The following is a 9923-nucleotide window of genomic DNA, read 5'->3' as shown; positions in this document are numbered from 1 at the left end:
GGTTGCCACAGTTAAAATGATGGTTCTATCTAAAGTAAACTACCTGTTTTCAATTATACCCACTAAACCATCCTCCAGTTGGTTTAAGTCACTGGACTCACATATATCTAAATTTTTATGGAAAAATAAGCCATCACGTATCAGTCTAAAACATTTACAGCAGACTAAAGATAGAGGCGGATGGGAGCTACCCAACTTTAATCATGTTTTCTTAGCTAACAAGCTGCAGTATATCTCCAAATGGCTTAAACCTAGCAGTCTGGATGAAACATGGTTAGATGTAGAGCAAGCATTGTGTTAGGGTCTGTTTATCTCTGACCTGCCATTCATCAGCGCAACCATCAAAATACATAAGTGTTTTAAAAGCATTAATATCAGTTCCTCCTTAGTGGCTTGGTGGGATTTTCTAAAAATAACAAAATCCTCACTTTTTCCATGTAAGTTTACACCCCTCTGGAACAACCCTGACATCCTGCAAAACAAAAAGCTTATCAATTTTACTCAATGGAAAAATAAAGGAATAAAACAGTTAGAACATATAATAGAAAATGGAAACTTCTTATCATTTAATATTCTCACTTCATAATATGGAATCAGTAGCAAAACATTTTTAGAATATCACCAGCTTAAATCTATTATATGTAAAAAATATACCATTAATCAATTAAACTTACAGCTACCTATTAGGGTGGCAGAATTCATGAATCTCAATGCCCCAAAGCTATTATCAAAAACATATAGACTATTATCTAAACTAGAAGACTCAATCTGTCTTCCAACTTCAAAATGGGAGGGTGACTTATCCAGTAACTTTAATAAAGATAAATGGTCACAAATATGTTTAAACACCTTTAAAATGACTAAAAATTCAAATATGCAACGAATACAATTCAAAATTCTGCATAGAACTCATTATACAGGACAAAGGATGTTCAGGATGGGTCTGTCACAATCAAACATCTGCACACACTGCAATGAAAACACACCAGACAACTACCTCCATGCCTTGTGGTCCTGCACACCTGTCCGCAGGTTCTGGCTTCAGGTATGTGTGGACATGTCAACATGGTTTAAATGTATGGGGTATGTTTGTGTGCGTGCGTATGCATGTGTTAGGATGAGTGGGGGTGTGTCTGGGGAGTGAGAGTGGGAGGGTTGGATGCTGTGTGAGTGTTTATATTTTTTGGGTGGGGCTGAGAGGGCATATATGAGTTAGGATGAGTGGGAGTGTGCAAGGAAATAGGTGTGTGCACGTGTTTCTGTGTGTGGTTGGGGCGGGGTTAAGTGCACCTGTGGGGGGGGGGGGGGGGGGGGGGGGGAAGGGGGGGGGGGGGGGGGGGGGGGGGGGGGGCGTCGGTCTGCCGCTGTCCCCATCCTCTCATTCCCCATTAGGGGTGTGGGAGGGTGGGTATTTTCTGGGGTGGGTGACGGCTCACTGGCTGCTGTCCCTGAATGGCCCGGTCGTGGGGGGCGGCCTCTCCTGGCCTGTCTTGCCCTGGGGGGCCTCCTGGGGAGCAGGGATGCCTAATGCCACTAAAGGCTCATCATCCAGAGGGACCCCTCTTACTTCCCACTCTCTCTGTCTCACACACACACGTAGGGAGTTGGGAGGCGTGGAGCCATGCGGGGTGGAACGGAGGAGACCATTCAGTGGTCTCCTTGGATGCATCCCGTGGCTACTCGCCTCTCAGTTTTAATTGCACCGAGACACCAAAACACAAGAAACACAACACACAAACAACACATGGGAGGCATGGCATGTGGTGCATGGCGGGCGGCTCCCCGCTCATTGCAGTCACTGCCCCTCAATTTTAATTGCACACAACACACACTACATAAACAGTCAGGAGCGGGGAGGGAGAGGTTATTGGGGACCTCTCACACCCCTGCTCCCCCTGTGTGTGGCTGGGGGGTTGCCCCGGGGCTGGGTCCCAGGGTGGCTGCGCTGGTGGGCTGCTGGTTCTGTGGGGGTTGGGTCAAGGGGGGGTGCTTGGGGCTCACTGTCCGCTGGTCCGCCTGGGGTGTCCCCCACGGGGCATGGTGGGTGGGTTGTGTGTGGCGTGACTGTGTGGTGGTGAGTGATTGTGGGTGTGGCGCGGGGGAGGGTGTGAGTGTGGGGTTATATGGGGTGCAGATTGCAGTAGGTGGGGAGTAGGGGGAGGGGGCTGATAGCACCCTGGTTCCTGGGGTGTGGGGCTGGAACATTGGGGTGTGTGCTGGCCTATGCCGGGTGGCTGTCTGGGGGGGCCTGGTCCTCCTAGGCATGTTGAGGGCCCTCTGCCTTTGGGGGGTGGGGCGGCCGCCTCTGGGCTCCTGGGGCCCTGGGCCCTTCGCTTGGGCTGCCCTGGGTGGCCGGTCCCTGGCGGGGCCGGCGGCTGCTGATCTTGGCCCACTGAGGCCTGTGCCCCTGCACCATGGGGGGCTCTTGCTGGGGCTCTCCTCTGCCGCCCTTCGGGTGGGGCTGGAGTCGTTTTTGTGGTGGGGTGGCTTGGGTTGGTGCTCCGGGTCTGCTGCTGAGGGCCCAGCCCAGGCCCTGGTCTGCCTCTGGCCTCCGTGGAGGCGTGGTCGCATTTGCATGATCTCACTCACCACTCTTCATCACTGATCACGCCTTGTTTCTCATGCTCTGCATGCTGACACAGTCACTGAGTTGTCTAGTGGGTTTTTAATACTAAGCGATAATTATAAAAAAAATTTTTATTTTTGTATTTTTCCTGTGAGTTAGTATCTGGTCACTGTTATGTCTTTTTGATTTGGTTATTATTTAAAAACTCTTAATGACTGGCAGCTCTGTTTTTTCTGTGTGTGTGTTTCTGCTTTTGTAAAAGTTGTAGGAAATTTTCTGGTGTGTTCATGTACAGGTGTAACAGTTTGTTGTCTGGTGATGGTGTGGATTGAAGGGTCGTTTCCTTCTGTCTGTGATCTTCTTGTCTCCTTTCTTCTTTCCCTTTTGCTCTTCTTGCTATTTTCCATCATTTTTCTGTCCCCTCCGGTCAGGTCCAGCAAGATTACCTTGGTATCCGTGATTCAAAGTAAATAAATAAATAAATGAATCAGACTATCAAGAGGAGCCTTACCCATAGGCCTCCCCTTGGCAGAGCAAATTTGTTCAGCACGATACAGCAACCAGATTATCATTTTGCTGCTATGATGCTGGACAGGACAAGTTTAAAAAAAAAAAAAAAAAAAAAAAATATATATATATATTTATAATGCTTTATTCCATCTTTAGACAGAAACTTAGAAAATTCTCAAGAGTGTAAAAAGTGTAAGAAGGTGTAAAAAGTCACAAAGAAATACACACTAAGATCTTTTTACTAATTAGATCCCCTGGTGAATGTCAACCTGGCTGATACACTAAAGCTTTAAATAGGAATGAACTGCAAATGATCCGTTTAGTAACAGCTGTTATGTGTTATCTTCAAATGTTCTACAAACCATTCGGGCTAAATTCCATGCGCTGTTTGTAAATATATAACTAAACTAAATATAGACTCACTTGCCAGTTTATTGGGCAAAAGGAACTTATTCAGTTCCCTTTAAACACACATAGCTAATTAATCAATCACATAACAGGAGCTTAATGCATTCAGTCATGTAGACATGGTCATGATGACTTGCTGACATTCAAAAAGAGATGAAACTGGGGAAGGAAGGGGAGCCTAAGGAATCTGCAGCTACAGCAGCACACCAGCTGCCTCCTGTCAGCTAAGAACAGGAAACTGAGGCTACAATCCAACACTGGACAATAAAAGATGGAGAAACGTTGCTGGTCTGATGAGTCTCCATTTCAGCTCCACATTCAGATGCTCGGCTCAGAATTTGGTGGAAAAATCATGAAAACATGGATCCATCCTGCCTTGGATCAGTGGGATCTCCTTCCCCTTCAGGCTGCTGACCATGTCCATCCCTTTATGACCACAGTGGAGCATCTTCTGATGCTACTTTCAGCAGGATCACACACCATGCCACAAAGCTCAGATCATCTCCACCTGCTTTCTAGAACATGACGATGAGTTCACTGGACTCCAACGGCCTCCACAGCCACCAGATCTCAGTCCAGTAGAGCAGCTTTGGGATGTGGTGGAACGGGAGATTCTCATCATGGATGCAGCCGACAAACCTGCAGCAACTGTGTGATGCTGTCATGTTAATATGGAGAAAACCTCTGAAGAAGGTTTCCACCTTGTTGAATGAAAAGTTAAAACAGTTTTGAAGGCAAAAGGAACCTGAATATTTATTGTGTATGTTTAAATTTGAAATATGTTCTTACCCTTCAACATTTGTGACCCAGCCACCCTGTGACCTTGAATGCACCAAAGAAACCTCCACAGATGTTAAATTAAGAACCATTCGGTCAAATCTGACTCAAAATAAAGCATCTTACTCGTCAGTTTTATTGTTCTACTATGTACTAAATGTACTATATAGTAAATAATTGGAAGCTCCTGCCAGCCTTTTCCACCGTTTAGCAGAATAAGACACAATCAATTGGTGCAAGCATGTTGCTTTCTGATTTTGTTAAGAGCTATTGATGTGCTGACAGATGCAAAATGTACTTCCTAAACCTCTTCCTCCTCAGGCCGTATTTCTTACAGAAATGCAATCCATGGCAATATTCCAGAGCATTCTGAGCGTGGCCTATTTACAATAAAAAGGCCACCCAGTACTACAAAGACTAAAATGGATTCTACATTTTGTTTCGCTTCATTAGTTTTAGATGTTAGTTGTGTATTTTTAGAGGGTGTAAAGTAACATCTGATAAGACTGAATCTTTCTTGTCAGGCAGTTTTCTGCCTTGTTTCTATTTAGATTAGGCGGAAATAAAAGGGTTGACTTGCTCTGAAGTTTTTCTAATCTCACTCTGGCGTGGCGATAAGGATAAGGAGAGTTACTTTATTTAATAATTAATAATCCAAAGTGCCTCTGACTCAAAGAGCCCAACACTGTTCATTGAACTCAAGGAGCTGTTCCTGACTGAGTTAGCTAGCTTAAAAAAACCCAGTCAAGGGTTTAAGGCACTGAAAAAATAAAATGAGAGAAAAGTGGTGTGAAGGCTGGTGTGTTTGCACTGTGACTGAGTCGAAGCTAAGCAACTGTTTCATGTAAAACAGCACAATGATCATTGTGTGGGTATGAAATGTGATCTTGTACTGGTTAGCCCTCACTTATGCTGACAGGGTCATTACATTTTCAATGAGCTCTTACAAATTTTGTATTGGTAATAAATGCAAGACAAAATATTCAGATTTCAAAACACAATTCATGTCATCAAACTGAATTTCGCTCAAATCTAAACAAACCAACAGATGAGGAGAAATAACTGAAATATAAGCCCTGCAGCATAGACACATTAAAATAATTCCTTCTCTAATGTTAATGGACTACAGCTTTTAAGTATCTTGTCAGCACCCTCTGGCTGAGATCACAGATCTCCTGCTTTCTAATGACATTTAGGACATTTACATTTTTAAAACAGTTGCTAAGAGGAGCAGCTAACAGAAGATTCAGAGCAGTGTGTGTCCCACAGTGGACATCAGTCTTCATTCTCTTGTGCAAACAGAGAGAGAATTGTTATGAGAGAGTTGAGCTATAAGATACTCAGAACTCTGCCCATGTTGCACAGTGTTGTAAACAAACGAGTTAAAACGAATGTGCTAATTTTTCGTGAACTTTTATTTATTTATTGTTTTATTATACTTAATTAAGCCATCCATCCAGCCATCCATTATCTTGACCGCTTTTTCCATTACGGGCCGCGGATGAGCTGGAGCATATCCCAGCATTTTAACAGGTGAGAGGCAGGGTACACCCTGGACAGGTCACCAGTCTGTCGCAGGGCCCTTAATTAATCCCAGCTGGGAAATTCCTTCTCTGCATTTAACCCATCCTAGTTTCCCTAGGAGGAGAGGGCTTCCAGGCCAGATTCTGGTGCCCAAGGAGCAGTTGGGGGTTAAGTGCTGTGCTCAGGGACCCACAGTGGTTCACCTCAGATGCGCCTGAGGACTTGAACCCAGGTCCTCTAGACCCAAGCCTATCTCTTAAACTTGAACTCGTTCAGATTGTGTGAATTTCTGTCTACCTTTAACTTCACACTACATTACCCACGATGCACGGTGCACTCAAGCTGAACAGGCCAGCAATGCTCCGTGGCAACGCTGCTGGACTCCTGCTCTGAAATTGAAAACAAGGTGCTGCAGACGCAGTGTGCATGATTTTTATGGAAATATTACGTACTGTCTGAAAATTTCATGTAGCATTACTGTTCAAATTATGTCCGCCTGTGCTTAAAAAAAGAGTCAGAACGTCAAAGTCTGAGAAGATATCTAATTATATTTCTACATTTTGCAGCATTTTTTATCTTGCTTTAAATTTAGGGAAGAGGGAAGCTGAAAATTGCTGTTTCACAAAAAAATGAACTTCTGTTGCACTGAAAAAGGATATTTTTGTCCTCTGTCCGCACATCGGTTCCACATGCATCTATATTATGTGATAGAATTGAAGGTCTAGTTTATCTGACTTCACTGTGAGACACTTTCATTCCTTTTCTTCTCAACTCCAGCCTTTCACTCTCACTTCTAACCTAAAAAAATTAAATGGACTGAACTTTGAACTAGTTCAGATTGAAATGGTGAACTCTGAACATGAGCTCTTCATTTTAATCTGAGGTAACTGAACTTTGAACTTGTTCATGAGAAGCACGAACTTGCACAAAACTGATGCTGCAATATCATGTCCTTCTATGGACCCAGTCCATCTGACTGTTTGAGCAAAAATACATAATACAGTTTTTCCTTTTAACTGCTTTGATTTCTTTCTTCAGTTTGAATTGTTTTTAAAAGGCGAAGAATGAGTTTTTCTGCTTTTAGCTTGGCTCAGACCTGCAGAATTCTTCCCTGCCTCTCCAGTCTGAGCCTCTGACTGCTGTCTGAGACACTGACTTCTCATAAGTACTTCACACAGCCACACTTCAAAAACGTGGGATTTTCCTTTAAACAGTGCTGGTCAAAGCCCACGTAGAGCCCTGAACATCATTATCACCACCCCATAAAATCAAAAGCTGGTATTAATGTATATAAACCAGAAGTAAAACATACACTTCTACTAATGATCTGATGCAACCATTAGATCTAATAAGTGATCTTTAATAGGAGATTATTATGAGCATGCAAAGAAGAGAATATTTAAAACAACTACATACACAAAACTTTACACCACTAATGACAACAAACTTGGAGCCCTTTTTTTTCTAAAGAAATCCTCAAGTATTTAACCTTAATCCATAAATATGCATGAAACCTGTAGTATTTTAGTTTTAGTTGCAATATACTACAACTACTACAACTTTCTAGCATGTATTTAAATTAAATTAAATTAAATTAAATTAAATTAAATTAAAATATTTCATAACTTTTACTACAGGCTAGCTGAGTGTCTTCTTCTGCTTATTGAAGGACAACTTACTGGCACATTACTGCTACCAAGCGGTGGGAAGCCCTCTTGCATCTTCTTTTGATAAGTTATACAGTCCCGCGGCCTTCACGGCCCACAGGTGCCAAACTACAAGTTTTTTTTATGACTGTGTAGGACAGTTATTTCCAACCTGGGGTCTGGGACTCCCCCAAGGGGTTCTCTAATGGCCACAGGGGATCCCTGAGGCTTTGAACGTATAGAGCGATTGTAATAACACATTGTCCTATGTATAGATACACGCACACACACACACACGCACACACACACACACACATTTATATATATATATATATATATATATATATATATATATATATATATATATATATATATATATACACACATATATTTTCCCTCAGCCATATATATGTGGCTGAGGGGAAATGTCTCTTTGGATTGGAAAGGCTGCAGACCCCTGCACTAAACACATAAACAGGTTTAGCAGCAGTTTTCTCTTTAAACACCAACAGTTAAAATATTTCTTCATATATTTTTATAAAATAAGAAAAAGAATGAAATGAAATGTTCAGGATTTACTAACTAAAAGGTAAAAAGTCAGCAGGATGAATTTAAAGCTGTGAAGCTGCTTCCTTCTAAACACAGAAGGAACAATATGTGATGAATATCAGCATCAGGTGAACAGACAGAAAGCAGGATGAGAATCTCACAGCTTCTAGATGATGAGGAGAGAGAAATATTCACAATATGCACAATAACTTCCATCCATGCACCTTCACTGCTTCATTATCCACATTTCTGGATATAATTTCTTTAACCTTTTATTCTTAGCTTGACTGCACCTGCAGCCTCCTCTACCGGGAGTTAAGGGGTTAACATCTCGTTTCCGGGTGTAGCGTCAGGTCTGTAGATGTAAATATAAACATGTGTGGTATCCACAGAAAGTCCAGAATCTCAGCTACCAGCTCAGCAAAAACATTTCTATCACCAACAAACACAGTTAAGACAACAAGTTATTCAAAGAGCAGCTACATAAAGTCCCCCATGAACACGAACAAACGACTCCTCTACTGAAAGCTCACATCTCACAGATTCCACAGCTGGAAGTTTCATCTCGCTATGACCAAGATTCACCGAACCAGAGGCAGAAGAAGATCCGATTTATGCTTCATGTTTGTAAAAGTCAGAAAGCATATCTTACTCTTGCATAAATTAAAGCATCATTTATTTAAAAATAAATAAATAAAAAAAAGTTTCTTGTTGTCTTTTGGGATCAGTTTCCCGTCCAAAAATCACGATGTATTACACAGACAAAGAGAAATGTCGGTTCTTCTTCTTTCTTAAGTTCCAGACAGAAAACGTCTCTTTATTTTCATAAACATATGCAATTAAAAGAATTAATGGTGTTAATTAAGCACCTCCATTCATTTATTTATTTTTACTTTGTGCAGTTTTGCACAATTGTTGATGCTCCAGTTGCTCTCTATGTCTCTGTCTCTGTCTCTGTGCTGCACCACAGCCTCTTCTCCTCCTTCCTCCTTTGTTGCTTTTAAGAAACCACTGATCTAGTTGGGGCTTGAGGACCAAACATGGTTGACTGGACTAGAGGATGAACGAGAACTGCACTTAGCCCTTTTGACCCTTTTATTTATTTATTTATTTAAGACTTGCGTTGTCTTCTTGGCATATAATTTTGAATTTAACTCAGTGACGGTTAAACCTTTGCATTTAAAAGTTTGCTCTACATCCTGAGAGTTAAACGAAACAAGGAGAATCAGCGCTTAGTTTTCTTGCTCTTAATATCTGGAACAAACTACCAGAAAACCTGAAGCCTGGTTCAAATCTTAGCTCTTTTTAACTGGGCCTCAAAATGGGCCTAATAATTCAACACAGTCCTGAACATCATGTCAAGTAGCCAGATGGTGGTATTATACTCCAAAGACATACCACAGAGGCAGAAGGGGAAGATGTACTTTGTTCAGCTAATATGTCTGTGATGTTAACAGAAAGGACCTTCCAGCAGTATTCCACATAATAATCTGTGATCTTTCTTTTTTTGTAGATATACATTTATAGTAAAAATATGTCAGAATTACGCTTAAACTATCTGAAAGTCAGTTTCCCTTCAGGAAATCCCACTTTTTGCACAAACTGTAATTTTCTCACTGTGAGTTGTTTCCTTTTTAACCCTTCTCCATGTCAACTGCTGGTCTCACGTGAGGAGATGTTTTATTAAATCATTGTTTATTGTGCAGAGCGTGAGTTTAAACCATTGTCATATAGTAGCTCTACCAAGCTCTTTCCAACGTATAAAAGAAGCAATACACATTGTCCTGGAGATAGATAAATCGAGTGTATTACTCGTATCTCTGACCTTAAACAAATCCCACCCTGTGGACACACACACCCACTGAGCATTAGTCAATTTGACTAGAAGTACTTCTTAATTTATCACCCTTGAGCAGTTATGTTTTAAAGATACTGTTTAAAAG

The sequence above is a fragment of the Melanotaenia boesemani genome, chromosome 3 (genome assembly GCF_017639745.1).
Source record: "Melanotaenia boesemani isolate fMelBoe1 chromosome 3, fMelBoe1.pri, whole genome shotgun sequence".
Classification (NCBI taxonomy): domain Eukaryota; kingdom Metazoa; phylum Chordata; class Actinopteri; order Atheriniformes; family Melanotaeniidae; genus Melanotaenia; species Melanotaenia boesemani.
This window is presented reverse-complemented; position numbering follows the sequence as displayed.